The sequence below is a fragment of the Microchirus variegatus genome (genome assembly GCF_963457635.1).
Source record: "Microchirus variegatus genome assembly, chromosome: 22".
Taxonomy (NCBI): domain Eukaryota; kingdom Metazoa; phylum Chordata; class Actinopteri; order Pleuronectiformes; family Soleidae; genus Microchirus; species Microchirus variegatus.
The window spans coordinates 7333447-7353542 of record NC_139823.1 but is presented as its reverse complement, the minus strand read 5'-3'; the positions used below and the strand labels follow the sequence as shown (position 1 = coordinate 7353542).

General features: G+C 40.0%; 1 protein-coding gene across 6 annotated transcripts in view; it reads left to right on the top strand.

Annotated features, from left to right (window-relative positions):
• The window catches only part of igf2bp2a (insulin-like growth factor 2 mRNA binding protein 2a), a 52226-nt gene that overhangs the window by 2296 nt on the left and 29834 nt on the right, over positions 1 to 20096 (top strand). The window lies entirely within an intron of this gene.

Here is a 20096-nt window from a genome sequence, read left to right as displayed (position 1 = left end):
CACGCACAAAATAAATAAAAATAAATCAGTTAATTCAAACAGTTTTCTTCTGCGTAAAATGCGCAACACGGGCACGTATTGGTGCTAAGATTGCGAAAGCCACACGCGTATAATATACCGTTTCACTGGAACAGTGGCTGTAGGTTTGTAAAGAAAAGACTACGTTGCGTGACAAAAAGGTAAATAATACCCAAGCCCCCTCACGGAGGACCACGTGACCCATACGTATATGCACTTCCAGCAGCACGGTCCTCCCCCTCTTCCAGTGCAGGCTACACTTCCCTGCACTTACAGCTCTCGCCTCTGACGCTGTGCCACGCTGTGGAAGGGGAAGAATAAAATTAAATGTGTATGTTTATTATATATTTATAAAAAATGTCGACTGCTCGAGCTGCTGGGCTCCCCCCTTCAGCTCTGTGGCTCCTTTTCAAAGCAGTTTGTCTACTGAAAAAGCGCAACATGGTGTCCAAAAGAGAAAAAAGAAGCCTGCGCCACTCCCAACACTTCATGTGCACGTAGGCCAAGGCAATGCAAGAGCCTCATAATGGCTGCCATGATGATGGCCCCGCTGCACACTGCACGGAATCAGATGGCGCTAAATGTCCGCACATGTGCTCGTGGACGCGCGAGCACGTGTGTGTGTGTGTGTGTGTGTGTGTGTGTGTGAGAGAGGCGCTGCACCCGTGTGTGTTTTGTGAACAGGCCTTTAAAGTAAAATGTCCGTCACATCAGTGTAGAGGCGTGCACACGTGAGCACGCGCAGGTGTGCAGCAAAGTGGGCGAAAACACGTGAATTTGTCAAAAATCTTTTTCTTTTTTTTTAAATCATGACGATTTTAATTTTACATGTTATATTCTCAAAAGTTTATTTTGAGGTGATTATATCGGTTTTTGTTTATTTTTCCCCCCAAAATAATTTTAAAATTGTTTCATAATTTAAATCTTAAAAGGCACATTTCACACTTTAGAATGCACAACCCAAACATTGTTTAGAAAATGCAAATTCCTTTTTAAAATAAATATAACATAGGTTTATTTATTTATATATTCTTCTCAGAATTGAATCGAATATCCTTTATTGTCATTGTACTGTATAGGTGCAATGGAATTAAACCAAATAACCGTACACTCTACAAAGTGTACAAAGCAATACAACAGATTTAAAAAAAGCATTCTCTTAAAATAGAGAACAGGATACAAAAATTTAAAAAAGTATTAATACACGACTGAATGTATACAGAAAGCTGTAAGTGTAGCTGTTGTGCAAAAAAGGACTGTTTCTAGAATAGCCTTTATTGCCATTGTACTGTATAGGTACAATGGAATTAAACATAATAACCATACACTGTACAAAATATTAACAAGATATAAACAATGCAACATATATATATATATATATATATATATAAAAAAACATTCTTTTAAAATAGAGAATAGGATGCAAACTTGTAAAAAAGTATAAATACACAACTGAATGTATACAGAAAGCTGTAAGTGTAGCTGGTGTGCAAAAAGAGGGACTGTTGGTGAATATATGCATATAGATATATACACACATATGAGACATAATATATGTATTAAATTTTAGTACAATCTTAGAACGCTACAATCACATTTCCTTTGTTATTTATAAATCATGTATTGATCAAACATAATTCAAACCAATCTTTGATTCAAATGTTTAATAGTGAAAGTGGACCAGTGATGAGTTTGTGTTCACTTGCTGTTGTGTGACTGTGTGTGTATGTATGACCTGTGTGTGTGTGTGTGACCTGTGTGTGTGTGTGTGACCTGTGTGTGTGTGTGTGTGTCAGGACCCTTCAGGCCTACTGGTTTGTCTTGGTTTCTTTTTGGTGAAGCTGCTGTTTGCTGTGTGCAATGTTCCACGTGTGCATTGTTGTGTAATGTCTTTTGTGTGTGCTAATGAGCAGAAAAAGGATTAACAATCGACTCGTTTGATCTATTTTTAATGGCCAGAAAAAAGAAAGGAGAAAAAAAAAGACTAATCGTGATTCAGTGTAATAGCATTTTGGTTGTTTTTTTCTCTAAAAGACTGGGCCTTGTTAAAAGTAACTATGAGTAACTTATTAACAAGGTTATCTAGAATTGCACTGGATACCATATGTTTAAAGTCGTATTAATCATTTAGTCTGAAAATGAATGTCACGCACATTTATTTTAAAATTGTACATTTCAAACTGACACTAACTAAATAGTCATTTTGGTTAAATAAGTAGATTTGTGGTTAAATTTGTACAAACTCTTCAAACTTCTTGTCATGGAAATTACAGAATAATTATTCTCATATTATTCAGTATTACTCAGACAAAGATTTAAACATTTAAAAGGGCCATTTTAATAAAAAAGAATGATTTGATGTATTAAACGGCGCTCTAGTTATGAAAGTGGTGGACTTATAGACATTTGGCACGGAGGCAAATGCGATTTGAAATGAACTGAATAATTTAACTATGGCGTGTGACGACCTTGAATTATGAATCTGTCCCATCATTTTAATTCTGTCACACGGTCACATACAGAACCAATAACAATAGGCTTTTATGGATTAAATGATCATTGCAGAATCGGCAATACTCATATACAATAGCTGTGATTATGACTTGCTGTTTATTACCCATTTCTTTACTCGTATAATAATATCATGGAAAATATGGAGAAGTGCTTGAAAAGGAAAGTGTGTTTATTTCCTAAAAACACGACTATTATTCTTTCATTTTGCTCTGTTATTGATGTTTTTTTTTTTTTTTTTACTGGTGGCCTCAGAAAACAACACGTTTCTTCCCTTTTTTTTCGTCCTCATTAAGTTCCCTTGTTGAACATGTTCTGTGACAAAGTGTCTGCTCATGCAAATAATAAGGAAACACAGTGTTGCCTTGGTGTTAATTGATATTGGTACGACACGAATAATATGAAACCTTGTGTGACTGTGAAAGAGGTGGCGATGGAGGGGGTCGGACTAAGTGACCTGTGGCATCTCTTCTTGTGGATATGATTGTATATATATTGATAGATTGGTAGTATTAAGATATATATATATATATATAAAGAAAATAGAGTTGTGGGATAAATACAATTAAAGCTGCAAACTGGACGGACTTGCTTGTTTAGCACTTGATTGATAAAAACCTGCCTCTCCTCTCCCAGTCATCTCTCTACACCTTTGACTTCACCTGGAGTGAAAACACTCATCAAATAGGAAGTAAATAGCGAGTGATGAAACTCTCATATTAAACTCTATTTAGCTTTTATCGCAATAAACGCAAATTAAACCGTTTGCAGCTTAATGTGGGCTTTGCTCGGGGGGGGGGGGGGGTGCAAATTGATTACAAGACCCCCTTCTCTTACAAACCAAGACAGGGGTGTAAACATCTGCATTGCACCACAGTGGTGCACATGCACGCGTGTGTGTGTGTGTGTGTGTTGGGTTGTCAGTGCACACAGAGTCAAAACAACGAAATATGATAGCCATCAGTTGATCCACTCTGAATCCATTAATACTCCCCAGCTGATCCTGGGTGACGTTGTGGGTGGGGTGGGGTGGGGTGGGGGTTCTCTCCAGGTCAGGCTCAGGTTTTTGTCTGGAGCGATGGCAGAAGTCACTGCACTGCTGCCTTCTAAAGCCACATCCTCCTCCTCCTCCTCCTCCTGACTCTTTCCACCGCTCCTCACCTGCCAGTGAAGGAGGCATCACCGTGTGAAGCCCGTTTTTTTTTTAGCATCTATTTAACTCACGCTCGGTCTGTCTCGGGCTTTTGACTCGCCGAGTGCAAAGGAGCGACGAGACCTCATGTTTTAGAGTAGTTTATCTTGGCTCAGGTCTTCTGGTGTAAAGATGATGGTGTATCAAATGTGATAATACGTTGTTAGGACTGGCTGTTGTCTTGTTTTATCCTATGTCTATGTGGTAGTGTAACAGATTTCCTAGTGCAACTGAGCACATGGCTAAAGGAGAACGGGGGGAAATTAGACGTGATGTGAGAGAATTACAGATTCACTGAGTGTCTATCAGACTCGTGGGTTTGTTATTTGAGCTCCGAGAGCTGGAAACGCCGTTTTTCCCCGAGTGTACTGTACATCACAGGCTCCTGCGTAAGCTGCCCCCTCGCATTCCACTCCAACCTATTGCATGACTAAGTTGTTTGTTGATTACAACCAGCAGTAAAGAAGAAATCGGCTCGATGACTTGGAGAAGCAGCAGCAGCAGCGAGATGGTGTAGAGGGTGTGGTCGGGGTGAGGCTGAATGCTCTGATTGGATGTCTCGCAAGTCTGACATTTTTTTCTTCTGCTCAGACTCTGAAATGCACTGGAGATGAGAGCGCGCACATTACTGTGAGATGCTTTGACCTTAGGGGGGGACGTGACAGAGCTGGAGCGGCTGCAGCTGATGTGTTTGGTCAGTGACAGATTGTAGTTTTTTGTAGTTTGAGAAACACCGTTCGTGCAGTCAGAGGGGGAAAAAAAAGAAAAGAAAAAAAAGACGTGCTTGTGACCTCAACCCTCACAAGTTGGTATCATAGACTGACAAGAGCACTGGAGCGATAACTCGCTGCAAAAAGCGACAGCAGACGAGAGCCATAAAATCTCCTTGAGCTGAGCCGTTCGAGTCTTTTTTCTTCTGTCTTTTGAGATTTCAAGGAAGAAAAGAAAAGTTGTATCGCTTCATCATTGAATTTGCATGCAGAAATGTTTCCCTGTGCTGTATATTTAACTAGAAAAGCACTCGGAGAGCGCAGTCCTCCGCCAAGGCAGCTCAGCCCCTCACAAAATAGCGAAAAAAAAGATAGTGATAGCGTCTACTGATCACATAATTTAATTTACTTGTTCCTGGTCCCATTGTGGACATTTCCTGAAAATTTCATCCAAATCTGTCTGCATTTTTCGAGCTATGTTGCTAACATACATACAAACAAACATATACCTCTTGGCAGAGGTCAATAAATCCAGTGCTAACAAGGTGCGAGGGTTCAACTTATCCTTTGTGTCCGACAGCACCTGACTGCCAGGTGCACCGTCAGACGCCTGCTTTGCTTTTTTGTGCGAAAGAGAGAAGCGGGAAACGAGGTTTCGAGCAGATGTTTTTTGGGGGACGCCGTTTTGCTAAGCAGCGTTTGATTAATTGCTGGAATCTAAAGTGCGCTGTATATGAATATTTAATGAAGTATAAATCACGACTATGAGCAGTGCAGCTTGTGCCCGACGTCTTTTTTTTTTTTTTTTTGATGGAAGTAATGCGATGATGTAACAGCTGCTTTATCTCTTTTTACATTTGCTTGTCTCCCTCTGTTGCTGCTGTGTGTGTGTTTACTTCTCTCGCGTGTGCAGGTGTGTTTGCATGTGTTCATACACTATGTTTACACACACACACACCCAGTTTGTCGTTGACACGGGAGCGCCGTGCTGATATACAGCTAAAACTACTCGACGGATGTTAAGTGTAGCGTTTCTCACTCACCCCCCAAAGGGTGTGGTCTCCGTGGAAGGTTGGGCACAGCAGGTGGCATAGCTCTGTCTCTCTCACTATCGCGGGCAAGACGACATCCTTGTCCCACATCAACACCATATAACCCTGCGGCACTTGTGCAACTTAAGGAGCTCTGATGGGTCTTGAACAGGTGAAATGAATGAGCCAGAAACTCCTTAAGAGCCAATCAGAGAGTGACAGATAGATTTTAGGGGGTGTTACGCTCACACAAGGCCAATCCTACTCCGGCAGTTTGAGTATGAGGAATCAAGGCTCTGTGATTTTGGCGTAGAGCCTTGACCCGTGGCTTGTTCTCAGTCTTTTCCCTCAGTCAAATCTTCTTCTTCTTCTATTGGCAAACAAAAACAGTATTTGGTGCTTTATCGCCACCAACTGGTGTGGAGTGTCGCTCAGAATTCCAGTATTCAGTAATAATAAAACAAACATTCGGTTATTTAAACATCCTCTTTATTAAATGGGCAGTGTTGAGATGCTTAGACAACAAACTAAAACATGTATCCGTAGAATTTCCCTATCGTAGATCAGTTATGGCTAATCTAGAGCTGCAACTCAGGATTATTTTCCCGATTAATCGGTTGATCAGTGTTTGTCAAACCTGGAAATGACGATGTTCTCGAACGTTTTGTTTTGTCCACAAACCAAAGTGATTCAGTTTTAATGATTTCTTTGTTATGTGGAGCAAAGAAACCAAGAAAATATTCACATTTAAGAAGCTAAAACAATCAGAAATCTTGTATTAATCATGAACAAAAGCTTCAAACCGATGAATCGATTATCAAAATAGTTGCAGATTCATTTAGTAATCGATTCTCTCCATAAATGGCCCCCCCACCTGGCTTATTATTGGATTACTTGATAGGCCTTTACTTGTCCAGGTCGCCCTGGAGCAAACACATGTATACAGTGGTTCTTAATGTTGAGAAAGTGAATCAAATGACTACAACAATACAGAAAAACAATAACTAAAAAGAGAACACAGGAGTGGGCAATTAAACGGAGATTCCTCCATTTATAGTTGGATCATTCCATTTGAATAATCACATTTTTTTTAATCATTTGGCATTCGTTTAATTCACCTTTAATGTGTAAGTCTGAGCCCCATTCAGAAGTGTCGCCCACTGCTGTTTTCATCAACATGCAGGTATGTTCTCATGGGAGAAAAAAAAATGTCATACAGTATGTTGGTAATTGTAATGTGTCACGTCTTTGTGAAAAGCAGTAAATGTCAGAAGATGCAGTGCTGTGACATTTACAGCATCTTGATGGGAGATCAAATGTGTCCTATATTGTGCTTCTGAATGTGTGTGTGTGTGTGTGTGTGTGTGTGTGTGTGTGTGTGTGTGTGTGTGTGTGTGTGTGTGTGTGTGTGTGTGTGTGTGTGTGTGTGTGTGTGTTCCCAGGTTGGGTTCACCATGTTGTCATAGGAACCAAATTTTGAGTGTTTTGCTTCGGAGTTAAAAATGGCAGAGACTTTCAGAAAATGAACCCGACGCCCGACAGTGTACAGAACATCAGGCGAGATACAAACAAGCCAATAACACGACACATGACATTATGATGATCTTTGATGTCATTGTCAGAAGCCTTTCATTAGAATTTAAGTTTACCATAAACTGCTCTCACTCTGGGGACGTCCTGATTCCCACTGATTCCTTGTAATTAATAATAATAATTATTTGATCTGTTCTAACTGCATTTATTTGACATAATTATTTTCATTAAACCAGCTTAATTAAGCAGAAATATACATATTTTCATTGAGCGTCATCAGTTTGCTGCAAAGACAGACACTGCATGCATCACCACTGTGGGAGCATGTTGGTTTTGAGCCAAATCACCAATAAGAGGCACTTTGTCTAATTTGCTGGTGTGGTATCGAACTTCAATACCTTTGTTGCATCACCTGTTATCAGAATGTGTGTTGTTATTAGTTCATCTTATCATTGAGTGAGTGAGCCAATAAACAAGCAGCGTGCTGTTTGACCGGGATCTAACGGTGCTGGTGATTGGCTGTCACACGGTGAACAAGAAGTTATGACGAGAGTTCAATCCCCCAAAAGGAGAAGAGGAAGACGAGGCTTAACACGTGTGTGTGTGTGTGTGTGTGTGTGTGATGTATTTTGAGAGACTTGTGCTTGTTGGTTCAATGAAGACACACTACCGTTCAAAAGTTTGGGCTCACCTCTACAATTTTTGTTGTGTTTTCCATTAAAAGTCTCACTTATATTCATCAAAAGAGTTGCAAAAAGAATAGAAAATATAGTCAAGACATTGACAAGATTAGAAATAGTGATTTTTTTATTCAAAATAATAACTTTTCTTTAATCAGAGAACCAGCAAAACTGTTTTCAGCTGTGCTAACATCATTGCACAAGGGTTTTCAAGGGTTTTCTAATCATCCAATAGCCTTCTAATGTGATTAGCAAACACAATGTAACACTAGAACACTGGAAATGGGCCTCTATACACCTACAGTATGTACATATTCCATTAAAAAGCTAGAATAGTCGTTTACCACATTAACAATGTATAGAGTGTATTTCTGATTCATTTAATGTTATATTCATTGAAAAAATAGTGCTTTTCCTTCAAAAATAAGGACATTTGTAAGTGACCCCAAACTTTTGAACGGTAGTGTACACTATTAGAAATAAAAGTGCTAAGTAGAACCGTATAAGGTTTTTCAGCTTGTCCTCATAGGAGAACCCTTTTTGGCTCCAGGAAGAACCTTTTTATGAGGGTTCCACCAAGAACCCTTTTAAAACCCTTTATTCAGGGAAGGGGTTTTAAAGGGTTCTCTGGATCAAAATGGTTCTTCCTGGAACCATTAGTGTTACCAAGAACCCTTTCAGAAGCAAATGGTTCCAGGTAGAACCTCAGCCCTTGTAGAAGGACCCTTTTGGAACCCTTATTTCTAAGAGTGTATGTGGAGAAGACCTTCAGTGACACGACAAAATGATTGAACCACCTGTAAGTGAGTCGAATAAATGTGAAAGCAGAAAATTCTCTGTGTGACTGCGTGGTCAAAATTGAGGAATTTGACCTTCATGTGTAATGTCATTCTTTTGTTAAAACAGATTTCTTGGAATTTAGAAAGACGTGTTGTTCATGAATGGGTATTGAAGTCCTTATCAAAAGATTTTTCTTTGAGTTAATACTCAGCCCTAATAATACTGGAAATCTAACATTTTTTCTGAAGATATACCTCTAATGCCATTTAATGCCTTATGGTGTAATTATGGCGTCAAATGTAGACTATGTCTTATCGCAGTTCTTGATATTCTGACTTTTATGAATGTGACCAGCTGAATTCCTCACAGTGGACACTGCCTACCCGTCATAGCTGCAAACCCCACACTGCGCTCCAGTCGTGCGTTGGCGGCCGGACGCGATGCCCGCTGGTGCAGCGGTCGCTCAGAGCGCCGACTTTGACGGCGTCGCCTACTAAAGGTGCCGCAATAGAAATCGAGTTCGAAACATTTCAAATGCTCATTTCTCTGTTCCAAACGTGCAGCTGGTTTGAAACTGCTGAGTGGGCTGCCGTCCATCTGTGTCACAGTCGCAGGCCCCTTTATGACCTTTCGTATTCACAAACCCACACTGAGCCATAATTTCCGTCCGTTTCCATATGCAAACGGAAGCTGGAACGTCGCCCCCCCCCACCACCCCACCACCCCACTTCTCCACAGAACAAGTCGTCCACAGTGAGGTCCTCACACAGCTGAGCCTCTGGCACAACCTGGAGCACAGTCTGACCTTTGTGTTTCCTTGTGTTTCACACTGTGGAGGACACACACACAGAGAGAGAGAGAGAGGACTTCCAAGTCAAAGAGATGTGCATGTCCCGCACATTTGTCTTTGCTCTCTCTCTCTGTGTGTGTGTGTGTGTGGGAAGAAGTGAGATCTGATAGAGGGCAGCATTTCTTCCCCCCTCTGGCTGAAGTTCACTCTCTAGGATGAACAGTAAGATCCAGCTGGTGGCGTTAAGTATTTTGTCCGTCTCTCTGCGACCCCCGTGATGGCTTTGCTCCCAAACAGGAGGACACCGGGTAACAACTGTGAGACTCACACTCACACACACACACACAGATATCGTGTTAGTTTCTCATATCATCATCCCTTTATCTTACCTTCGACAGTAAATGTTGCATCCCAACCTAAAATTAACAGGATGAATTTTTCCACTCTTGCCCGGTTAATTAAAACACACCCAAAACTAAAAACAAAAAAATAAACAAAAAGCACATTTCTTTCATATTTGTATTGCTGTTTAAGCATAGTAGGATAACACTGATGTGTAAAACCGGCTGTGCTTCTGGACAGCTTTAATTTCAGTTGTTTTGACTATAAAGAGCAGGTTTGGCACAGTTAAAAGTGTTTTTTTTGTGTGTGTGAGCCCTGTTTGAAACTAATACTGGGGAAAAAAATTCTAATCTAGAAATTCTAATCTTTACAGACAGATTTCAATTGAAACCCTTAACCACTAAAAGACACGGCTAATTTTCAATCATATAAACAAAATCCAGACTCTTAATTTCATTAGAAAAATAAATCATCTCCCAATTTCATGATGTTTTTGAATCAAATCGTAGAATCCTCTACGACTCATGAGAAACACGGCAAGAGTCATAGTTTCTTAAAGGTGCATTATGTAATAAATCTAAAGCAACTGGCCATAAAATCCTCCTAATATGTCACAGAGACTCAGGAATAATGTTCATATAACAAACTGAACTCACCAACAACAACAGTGCAGCCAAAATATTTGCATTAAAAAATATTTTGCAGACTGCAAATCATGTTTATGTTTTCAAATCATGTTTTGGCATGTGGCGCCACCTACCGCCGTCTACCAATCATTGCAATCAGTAGAGTCTCATCTGCCGAGCAACCACGGCCAGTTACGTCAGAAAACTAAACCTAAAAGACCTTGGTATTTTGATTTTTAATGTAGTAACCGTTTTTGGCCACATTCTTACATATGGCGCCTTTAAAGGGATGATTATTTGGATATTTAACTGTGTGTGTTAAAGGTATTTATTATGGGCCTTTAATGATACCCTCTGTTGAACTTTGCATATTATGTTGTTGCTGTTATGTTTTGTTTTCCTCACTTCTTTGTTTCTCTTCATAGTACATTATTAACTCAACCTATGTGTGCAGTATATACAATTCGGGCTGAACCGTTTTGAATAAGTATCTAATTGCGGTTATTTTTTGACTGGAATTCAGAAAGTCAAAGACAATGTCAGACAAATTAAGTTCTATTCTAGTCTATGATATCCGAATGGTCATTTTTACATCATTATTCTCCTTTTATTTTTGAAAAACACATTATAAAAATGATTAGTGTGTGACATTTGTGAAGTTCTCTTCAGTCTGTATGATAAGATGTGTGTAGATCAAGACAATAATTCATCGAAAATTATATTTTGACAGATATTTTGACTTTGACGAGGGGGAAGGGGGTTCTTAACTTATGCCATGATCTCATGATATTGTTCTGTGGGGGAAATGATCCAATATTTATTAGCTTTAGACGAATAAAACATAAACAAATGTGATGAATGTTTGTATTTACTCATTAGCAGCCGTTTTATAGAAGTGTGAGCGGTGGCAGCGTGTCCAGTGTTTGGCAGCGGCGTCGTGCCACCGTGTCGTGCCTGTTGTTTAACACAGCTGTGCTTGATCCTGAATATGATTTGCTGAGCCCCGGAGATGAGTCGGGTAATAATGTGGGCTGGGCAGGTGCGACAGAGCCGGGCCGCTCCATCTGCCTCTCTGCCAAAGCGGCCGCCGGCACATGCCGTTATACCTAGTTAGCTGCGGTGTGACGGACAAGTCCGTGTGTGATAGAGAGAGATTGATTTTGAGAAAGCAAATAAAAGGAAGTGAAAGGGAGAAGTCCTTTAAATTTTATTTTACGCGTTTTCTTGCAGCTGAGGATGGAGAAAAGAAAGAAAAAAAAGAGCGCTGTTTGTATATAGCTGTTGTCTTGCTGACCCCTGAGGAAATATTCCCCCCTGGAGGAGCAGAATATTTTATTGTGAAGTGTTCAATCTGTGCACATGTCGTCCCACACACAGATTGAACACTAAACAGTCAATATACTCAGGATTTCCCCGGGGTGCAGTAGCTGCTGCTGTGCTCGTGGAGCTGTGAGTGTGAGTGTGTGTGTGTGTGTGTGTGGACTTTTGTCAATCCTGGGGTTTTTGTGCTTCTGTAGAATATTAACATTTGGGATGTGAATCTCTGGGTGTCTCACGATTCCATTCCAAAGGCAAATTACGGCATCAAAACAATATAAGTTTGTATAAGATAATGTGATTTTTAAAAATAAATTGATTCCAATGATGTAATCTCACAAAGTAAGTAAGTAAAGTTTATTTTTAAAGCACATTTAACCACAGCTCGCACTGACCAAAGTGCTGTACATAGTGCATAAGTTAGAGAATAATAAAGTAGTATAAAATAGAATAGATAAGCAAATAAAATAAACATACAGAACAGTGATTTAAGCGACAATGACATCAACAGACAACACTTAATTACGGACATAACAGGGTAAGACAATTAAAGCACAGGGAAGGTCGATGTAACAAATGTAAACTTAAGACAAAAGTTAACATTTATTCATTCAAAACAAATAAAAACGTACTTACTGTACACTAGGGGTGGGGGAAAAATCGATTCACATAGGAATATATATATATATATATATATATATATATATATATATATATATAAGTTTCTATTTTAAAAAAACACACAAAACACCAGTTTGTTATTTGTGTACAGTTTATTTTTGTAACTTCTGAGAGAAAAAGGCAGCTAGTCTAAGCTTTATTTATGCAAGTTATAATCTTGTACAGTAAGTTTTTATTTGTTTTGAATGAATAAATGTTAACTTTTGTCTTAAGTTTGCCTTTGTGTGATCACATTATCTTATACAAACTGTATTGTTTTGATGCCATAATTTGCCTTAACACACTATGCATTGTATCAATTTTTGAATCGAGAATCGTTTGAATCGAATCGAGAATCGATTTTGAATCGAATCGTGACTCGAAGAATCGGAATCGGAATCGAATCTTAATTCACCCAAAGATTCACATCCCTACTGTACACAAAAATAACTTGCATAAATAAACGCTATGGCTAGCCTAACTGTACACAAATAACACAAACTGATGTTTTGTGTGATTTTTCAAAATAGAAACTTCACAAATAAATAAATATATATACATATATATATATATATATATATATGTATTCAGAATTGTGGATGAATTGTGATTCTTATGTGAATAATTAACATGTTCCCTTCATGAGTCCAGAAAACAACAAATGTATGTCCCATGTTGCCAGGATACCAACATATTGATTGAGTGACTGGGCGTGTGTGTGTGTGTGTGTTTAGTTCTTTATAATTCCTCTGCGTCACACATGCAAACACCACTATAATAATAATAATAATAATAATGCCCGCTGATGAATTGATCGTCGCTGACAGGTGAGATGAAGCTCACGCAAATCCAATTAAACAAAGGAGTGCTCGTGCAACACAGTGCACGATGGTGTCGGGATAAAACTAAAAGGCAACAAAAAAAAAAAGCAACAGAACGTGACACACAGCGTCGACTCACCCGCTCAGTAAATATTTGATGCAGGAGCAGCCATGCGTGTGCTCTTGTCAGTCGTTTGCAAAAGTTAACGGCGTCGTCTTGTGCCTGTGAAGCAAAGTGAGACTGAAACTGGTCCACCCTAACCCTGCCCCGCCCTCCCCCTGGTTTCTTTCTTTTTCAACAGGGTCATTTTTGTGATGACTCCGCAGTGATTCTCATTTTTAAATAATGGTGAATTCCACAACATGCAGCTGCACTTTAGAGTCACAGTCTTTCTACTGCAGCATATTTGCTTCCTTCTCTCCCTCCCTCCCTCCCTCCTCCTCGTGTGCATGCTCTGTGTCAGTCGTACCGTGTCATGTGTGCCAGATTGCCTCTCTCACCGCGTCACCTGCAGTTCACACAATGCCACTCCTCCCCCTGGCACAGCGTGGCAGCGCTGAATGAAGCCGGCTATTTGTTGGCGCGAGTGGGTGTAAACGGTGTACGGCTGTATGTTATGTGCTGTGAGGTGAATGTGAGCCTCGCTATCAGATAGTGTAACGGAGACGGGGCATTTTTATTCTTAGTAGACTTGTGGTTACCGCTGGTGGAATTCTCTCTGACAACAGTGGACCTCTGTGTGTGTGTGTGTGTGTGTGCGTGTGTGTATAGAGTGCTTCTGTGTTCCTGCCAGTCCCTGAGCAGGAGGCAACAGTTGATTTCAGAGATGGTTGCTAAGATGGTTTTGTTTTAAGTGGTGTGTGTGTGCGTGTGTGTGTGCGTGTGTGAGGAGAGACTCCAGGAAGCCCCGGGTTTCCGGTCACTTGACGTTGCGGCTGAATAAATTACAGAGATATAGGATGACGGGCTTCAAAGTCACGAGCTTGATGTCAGAGAGCGAGAGACGATGTACAGTAAGATGTGGACCATGATGCATCAACTGTTGGTTACGCACAGACACCTTGAGAGCTGATACAATTAATCGATTTGCTTTTTTTCATTATTAAAATAAGATTTCTGCTTGTTTTAGCTTCTTAAATGTGAATATTTTCTTCGTTCCTTTGCTGCACGTAACAAAGAAATCATTAAAACTGACTCATTTTTGGAGAACATGGTCATTTCCAGGTTTGACAAACACTAGGACAAACACACCTTGCATGTCTATACGCCGCTTACTGCTCCCCTCTTCTTTCACCACATCCCATCAAATCTTGTTTCTCGCACAAGCGCTGATTTGACTCGACGTCAGCACAAAAAACGAAACAGAAACAGAAACACTGACACTTAAAAACAGTGTTTTTTTTTTCCTTCTCGTCTTAATAAAAATACAATCCTCACTACAAGTGTCATGTTTTTCCACGCTGATGATGATGATGAGGAGGTGTGTGATTATGTCAGGTTGTCACAGCAGCTCGGCGCGTTTCAGAGCAGTTAACGTCGTGTGTGTTTATATTCGATCAGTGCTTATTCTCTAATAACCTCTTCAACTTATGCAGCTCTCTTAGTTAAAGGCGGCCTTGAACATGTAACTGCCTCGGTTTGATGAAAGCAGTCGGCCGCTAAATGCTCGCAGACTTGTTTTGGTGTTTATCTGTGCGGAGGAGAGAGTTGGATTTCAGGTTCTTTAAACGCAGGAAAGTCATCGAATTGTTATTATTAAACGGTTTGTTATTGAGCCTCAGGTCGTACCGAGGACGGCCCAGGAAACAAGGTTAGGTTTCAACCTGTTTTTTTTCTTCTCCCTCTGCAAATAGATAGAGGAAATGTTTGATTTGTTGATGTCGGCGATGGATTTTCAGATTTCCGCCCCTGAGATTTTTGTATTTTTAACCTTTCTTGCATCAGCATATTGTTGCGTACGTGGAGAACGAGCGGTGAACAAAAGACTGTTTTCAGCCGTGCTAACATAATTGCACAAGGGTTTTCAAGGGTTTTCTAATCATCCAATAGTCTTCTAGGGTATGGAAAATGGGCCTCTATACACCATGTGTATCATGTACATATTCCATATTCCATTTGAAAAAAAGTGCTTTTCCTTAAAAAATAAGGACATTTGTGACCCCAAACTTTTGAATGGTAGTGTATATAAAGTATGTATACATATGTGTGTATGTATATATGTATAAATATGTGTATATATGTGTATATATACATATATACACATATATACACATATATACATATATATATATAATATATATATATGTATATATAAGAGGCACTAACATCAGTGTACCCTCAGGCTTTTTTTACGATCACTAATACTCTCTCAGACTTTAAATACTTGCCCCGTACAACAGGCATTTCCACCCCTCTCCCTTGACTCTCTGCTATGGAGCTCAAGTAATCCAACGTGAGGTATTGGCATCAACTCAGAATAGTTAATCATGCATTGATTGCATACACTGACACACCTGTGTGCATCTGTGATAATCACATTTACATATTGTGTGGTCTCACACAGCAAGTCGGCATTTTCACACTTACACACACATACGCGCACACACACATACATACGCGCACACACAGAGGGGGGAACAGTAAATCATCTCCAGCATATTTCCTCTCACGCCCCCCCCCCCACCCCGTCTCATTTCAGAGCAGGTTGGGATTTGGAGCCATTTTAGCCACTGGATTAGAGCCAGACTGGGATAATGCCACTTCAGCCACTTGCGGGTCATGTGACATGAGATGATCTAAAGTGTTGGGGAGGAGCAATTTGATATATTGGAGGTTCTTAGCCCGTTAAAACTGCCTATTTACAGGCTTTAAACCTGTTTACCTGCACAAACATGTCCTATATAGACAATACCTCCATTATTCTTTATGTCTTGTCGAGGTTATTGCACTTTACTAGACACTATTAACGATCACCTTAAAATAAAAACAAAAAGAGGAGTTATTTCATTTAATTAATATACATTTATTAGAACTTTTTTTTACCACATATTTACTTAAAATCATTATCAACGAATTATCATTTGTTGTATCCTCTGTTCTCCTCCATTCCTGTTATTTCAGCCACTCAATATCACGACTTGATGTTATTTCAAAGCGCTGAGATATTTACTGTACAAGGGTGAAAGTGAAAGTGAGACATGATTATTTTAGCACGAGTTCATCCGCTGATGAATTAATAATTTGCCGTGGGCCATAACTGTCAGAATCATTATTCAATTTGTGAGAAATTAAATTCTCGGGGCATTTCGTGAGAAACACGGCGAAAAATAACTCAATTTATAACATCATATAAAAAAAAAACCAGATGTACAACATTTGCCAATTTTTTTCATTTGACAATTTTTTAAAAAATATAATAAAAATAACAAAACCAACATTGATAAAATAACCAGTAAGCCTGTTTTAAAAAATTATAATAATTATACAACGTGTTTATAAGGAAGGTGAATAATGGAAATTACGTACGTGTTAATGCATCACTCACACATTGGAGAAAAAAAATTAAATAAATGTATATGAACTGGACAAGTTTTCCCAAAATAAAAAAAAAATATATACATTTAGATGCAAAACCCATCACGAGAGTAGAATGCTTTTGTTCCCCTTTTCTTTTTTTCCCCAAATGCTTTAAAACTGACTTGAACTCACCAGCAGCCATTTTAAGAGGCACCATAATTAAAGGCAAACACGCAGCTTTAATTAAACTTATTCGAAACCACTTGCATGTGTCAGGCACCGTGTTCCGGAGCCTGGTACCATGTTCTCAAACCTTATGTTTCAGGAGCGTAGTGTTTTTTTTTCTTGTTGTTGTTGTTGTTGTTGTTTTTGAGTGAGTGAGTGAGTGAGGGCTCCTCAGTTAAAGCAGCTGTCACTGACAGGACTGCTGACCAGGTTTACCAATGTGTGTGTGTTTTTTCTCCCTCTTTGTTTGAGGATAAATCTCTCAGTCACCTCCAGCTAGTTCCTGTAGTGTACATGTTCTCACTCCGCTGCTGTTGTAGGATCTTCCCTGCAGACAGGGGGAGGGGAGGCAATGCATTCGTGTGTGTGTGTGTGTGTGAACCAATAAGGCTCAGTCTCCAGAGGGGGGGGGATGTGAGAGTTGTAGAGATAGACAGGGACCACGAGAGAGTGAAGCAGAGCTGGCAGGCAAAGAATCTGAGCACTTGCATAATGTTGAGTGATGTGCGTGCAGTATTGATCCAGGTTAACCCTGTCGGGACCTTTCTGCACCTATGGCAGGCGAGCTCAGCCCTCCAGCTACGTACACTATGGTTGGCAGATTAAAGGATGAGACCTAAAGAATAAGCCGCCCAACTCGACATAAAGCGAGCAGAAGCAGCCGCGAGGAGCAGCTAACGGCGGAGCCACGCTGCACCACCGCAGTATGAACTGGTACCCAGCTGTCATTAGCTCTTAGCGGTGAGAGGTGTGTTTGAGTGTGAAAGATAGTGAGAAGAACGCAGGACATACATCGGTGTCACCTCCAGATGTCTGTTGCTTGTTGCCTCTTTCCTGGCGTTAACACTGACCTTGTAAGTAGGGCTGCCACGACTGGTCACGATTATGTCGACTATAAAAATTGTCTTCGATGCATCTTTGTTTTCTCTCTCAAAAATGCCGCTCTGTCCTTGACACACATGCGCAGTAGTGATAATCTGGGTCAGTCGTGATGTCACCGGAAGTTATACTGGACGGGCTCTCTGGTATCATGTTACCCGGCAGCAACAGAGCTTTTTTTAAGAAAAAAGATAAAAGTGTGCAACGAAATATCTGCAAGACAGAACTTGCCTTTCACAGCAGCAGATGCGCGAGCAACCTGAAAAGGAAGCACAACGACGATGAAGGGGGACCGTCACCTCGGCAAGCTGACTGGCTAGTTAGCTGCTAACATTAAACGTAAACAGAGCGCTAACTTACTCGTATTGATAGCTGTAAACGTCAACATTAGCGATGACGCACACATATTTCATGTGTTTTCTGTAACGTTATAACAGTGCCTTATCCGTTTACTCAGCTGTTTGCACTTTATGTTTGTTGCTACAAGCATATTTCATTAAAGGTTTAATGAACTATCATCTTAATTTTTTTGTTAGCATATACATTAAACTCTTCAACCTGAAAGTTAATGATTGTTATATAAGAGCAGCTGCATGCAGGTGCGATAAACTATGTGTTATACATTCAATTTACATATGATCCGATTAGTCGACTAATCGAAATAAGTAGTCAATGATTAGTCGACTGTCAAAACAATTGTTTGTGGCAGCCCTGCTTGTAAGGACCAGTAGTCCTCACCATCGTCCTAGTGAGGCAGGACCTTGTTTCGAGGAACTGGTTACATTAGATTTGAATTGTTACGGTTACGGTTAAAATTAGGGATAACTGCAAGTCAGTGCGGTGTCCTGAGTAGAAAAGCTGTGCAAACCTGTGCACGTGCATGCATGCGTGCATGAGCGAGAGCTTGCATGTCAGTTGTGCTCCTGCAGGCTCGCCCGTGTGCCTGTCAGTGACAGTGCTGACTGTGTGCTTTGTGACGGGGGGGGGACTCGCAGGAGTCCTCAGATAGTGAAGTAGCAGGCGGACGTTTGACGTGAGCAAAGGAGGGACAAGACGGCAGCAGCTCAGTGCATGACTCCGCAAGTCCCCGCGAATCGTCTCTGTCTTTATTTTTATTCCCCCCCCCCCCTCCTCTCCGTGCAGGGCTATACCGAACCACAATAACACTGAAAACAGACAGCCTTTTGTCTCCGGCTTGTCAATATGATGTTACACTTGATTACACTGCGTTCATGGTGATACAAACATGACATAATCTACATTTCAGTTGATCCCCCCTGTAAGCCTTTGTTTGTACTTGTTTGTCGCTCAGGGAAAAAAATGGCGACTCAATTTACGGCACAAAAGGGAACGGTGTTATTATTATTATTATTACGTAACCAAACAATGAGGAGATTATGAATTGTTGGTAATGGTACACCTTCAGTCGTTTAGAAGATAAATGTAGAACCAGTTTGAGAGAATTATATGAACAGGGAAGCTTATAAGTGCATTTTTCTTATCTTAAAAAAAATAATATATTTATATATATATGGTAACGCTTTCTTTTACAGTCCCCTAATTACCTGGTATTTAGCTGGTAAATTCATGGTAACACTAAAGTGTTGCTAGGTAATTACCAAGGGTAATAAGATAAGTAAATACAGTGAAACCGTTGCCAAAATACTGGGTAATGCACGGTAATGTACTCGGTAAGTAAAGTAAAACTGTACTGTAAAAGAAAGCCAAGCTTGTTTCCATGTAATAACACACATTTTTAGGGTTAGGTTTGTTAGATTACCCCTTGGGTAAATAGCTAGTAATTAGGTACCTGCTTATTACCAGTTTATAACCCAATAATACACTTACATTTACCATAGTTTTGCCATAGTTTAGCTGTACATACCTTCTTATTAACAGCAGTAATAACACGCTATAATTAACTATATAGTTACCAGGTAAATGCCCAGTATTTTGGCAACAGTTTCACTGTATTTACTTTCTTATTACCATTGGTAATTACCTAGTAACACTTTGGTGTTACCATGAATTTACCAGGTAAATACCTGGTAATTAGGGGACTGTAAAAGAAAGCGTTACCATATATATATATATATAGGTGTGACAAAAATCTGCTTTAAAATGTCATGTTTTTAAAATCAATATTGTCTGTGGTTTGGTGGCTGTGTGTGTGCGGGGATTACTCCTTTCATTGACAAGTCTTTGGAGGCTTCTCTATTCATGTGTCATTGAAGTTTCAGTGACATTTAATCTTGAAAAGATCGTTTTCCTGTGGGAAAACAGCCATGCTTCATTGTGGCGGCGGTAGTATCACGTTATCATACTTTTCTTCTCCGTGTACAGCCCCGGACTTGTTCTTGTTGTTGTTGTTTTTGTTGTCCATTTTTACGAGCATTCCTGCACTGCAGAGAAATCGGCTGCACGAGTGAGAAAAGAAGGAGCAGCAGCAGAACATGCATTTACA